Source organism: Otolemur garnettii, unplaced genomic scaffold, assembly GCF_000181295.1.
Source record: "Otolemur garnettii isolate 467f Iridium unplaced genomic scaffold, OtoGar3 scaffold00003, whole genome shotgun sequence".
Taxonomy (NCBI): domain Eukaryota; kingdom Metazoa; phylum Chordata; class Mammalia; order Primates; family Galagidae; genus Otolemur; species Otolemur garnettii.
The window spans coordinates 43,155,805-43,158,511 of NW_003852398.1; the positions used below are offsets into that span (position 1 = coordinate 43,155,805).

At 35.7% G+C, this 2,707-nt stretch overlaps 1 non-coding gene across 1 annotated transcript; it reads right to left on the reverse strand.

The window, feature by feature from the left end:
• Positions 1 to 110: 110 nt before the first annotated feature.
• Positions 111 to 216, reverse strand: LOC111727320. Its single transcript, XR_002774890.1, has one exon. It is a non-coding gene; the product is annotated as a U6 spliceosomal RNA (small nuclear RNA).
• Positions 217 to 2,707: the final 2,491 nt, after the last annotated feature.

A 2,707-nucleotide genomic window follows, 5' to 3' on the forward strand; every position in this document is an offset into this window, starting at 1 on the left:
TTTTTTTTTTTTTTTTTATTAAATCATAGCTGTGCATGTTAATGCAATCATGGGGTACTTGGTGCTGGTTTTATATATAATTTGAAATATTTTCATCAAACTGGTTAACAAAAAATATGGACTGCTTCATGAGTTTGCATATCATCCTTGCACAGAGGCCATGCTAATCTTCTCTATATTGTTCCAATTTTAGTATATGTGCTGCTGAAGTGAGACCCCCCTTCTTCTTCTTATTCCTTCCTCCTCCCTCCCCCCTTCCCTCCTCCTCCTTTTTCTTTTTCTGATAGTAGTTATCCTAATGGGTACAAGGAAGTATTTTATTATGGTTTTTGCGTTTCCTTAATTAGTGATGTTGAACATCTTTTCATGTATTTGTATCACCCATTTTTATATCTTCTTTAATGAAATGTCTATCCAAGTCCTTTGCCCATTTTAAAATCAGTTTTTAAAAAAATTGTTGTAAACGTTCTTTAATATGGATATTAGCCCCTTATCAGACATATGATTTGCAAATACTTCCCCCAGCCCTGGCATGCTGCAGGTTGCCTTTCTGTGCTGTTGACTGTGACTTTTGATGCCCAGAAGTTTTAAATTCTGATACAGTCCAGTTTACCCATGTTGACTTTTGTTGCCTGTGCTTTCAGTGTATAATACTTTTTGTATATTGCTAAATTCAGTTTGCTACTTTTTTGGTTTTTGTTTTGGGGGGTTTATTTGAGACAGAGTCACACTCCATCCTCCTGGATAGAGTGCCGTGGTGACATCATAGCTCACAGCAACCTTGAACTCTTGGGCTCAAGCGATATTCTTGTGTTAGTAACTAGAACTACAGGTGCCCACCAGAATACCCAGCTAGTTTTTCTATTTTTAGTAGAGATGTGGTCTTGCTCTTGTTCAGGCTGGTCTTGAACTCCTAAGCTCAAGGGATCCTTCCACCTTGGTCTCCCAGAGTGCTATGATTACAGGTGTGAACCACTGGGCCCGGTCTGCAATATCTTGTTGAGAATTTTAGTATCTGTTTCATAAGGAATACTGCTGTGTGGTTTCCTTTCCTGTGATATCTCTGTCTGATTTTGTTATCAGTCTAATATTGACTTTGTAGTGCTTCCTCCTTTTGTACTTTTGGAAGAATTTGAAAAATTTGATGTTATTCTTTAAGTGTCTGACAGAAATGACCAGTGAAGCCACTGGGCCTGGGCTTTTCCTTGTAGGAAATTTTTAATTATTAATTTAATATCTTTCCTTGTTCTAGGTCTATTCAGACTTTCTTAAACCAGTTTTGGTAGCTTGTATTTTCCTTGGAATGTGTTAATTTCATCTAGCTTATCTCATTTGTTGGCATACAATTGTTCATAGTATTATAGTATTTTTTAAACATTGTAAGGCTGGTAGCAATGTCCCCTCTTTCATTCCTTTATTTCCATTGATTATTGAAGGTGTATTACAGGCATCTCCCCCAACTGGCTATTGTCAAATTGCCTATTTCTCCCTTTAGTTTTGTCAATTGCACTCTGACATTTGTTGCTTTGTATTTGTAATAGAGTCACATTTTCATCATTATAAAATATCCTTTCCTGTCTCTAGTAACAATTTTTGTCTTAAAATCTATTTTGACTGATAGAGATACAGTACAGCCACTCCAACATTCTTGTGGGTACTGTTTCCATGGTTTTTCTTTTTCCATGCTTTCATTTTTAACTTATTTGTGTTTTTGAATTTAAGGTATGTCTCTTATGCACATACATGTCTATATAATATGGTTGGATGATGTTTTGGGGTTTTTTTTTTTAAGAGACAGGGTCTCAAAATGTGGCCAGGCTGGAGAGCAGTGGTGTAATCAAACTCCTGGGCTCAAGTGATTCTCCTGCCTCAGCCTGTCAAATAACTAGAACTACAAGCACACACCACTAAGCCTGGCTAATTTTAAAATATTTTGTAAAGATGGGAGTCTGACTGTGTTGCCCAGGCTGATCTCAAGTTCCTGGCCACAAACAATCCTTCCACCTCAGCCTCCCAAAGTGCTTGGATTATAGGCATGAGCCACTGCACCTGGTCAGATGATGTTTTAAAATCCAATCTGCTGGTCTCTTGTTTTTTGGTTAGCATGTTTAGTTCTTTTACACTTAGTAAGATTACTGATAATACAGGATCTAAGTCTGCTACTTTGCCATTTGTTTTCTGTCTTAAGCTTTTTCCTCCTTAGTCCTCCATTATTGTTTTCTTTTGTGTTATTCTTTAGTATACCTTTTTAATTCCCTTATTTCTTTTACTGTCTGTTTTCTGAGTTATTTCATAGTGGTTGTTCTAGAGATTACAAATTAGCATCTTAAATCAGATGAATATCAATGAAATTTCTATTTCAAAAGCTCTTGCATTGCTCTGTTCCCTCCTTCCTCTTCCTTCACAGTATTGTCATATATATCCTCATACATTGTTAAGTCCATCAACAGTGTTAAAATTATTTCTTAGTGCACTTGCTTTTGCTTTTTCAATTGTATAGGAAAAGAGTTATAAACCAAAATACATTTATCCTTTTCTATTACCCGTGTATTTACCTTTACTGGTGCTCTGTATTTCTTCATATATTTGAGTCTTATTTCCTTTCATTTTATTCTAAAGGATCCTTCTTTATATTTCTGGTAGGGCAAGTCTGCCAGAGACAAATTATCTCAGTTTTGGCTTATTTGGTTTATTTTTTTTTTTTTTT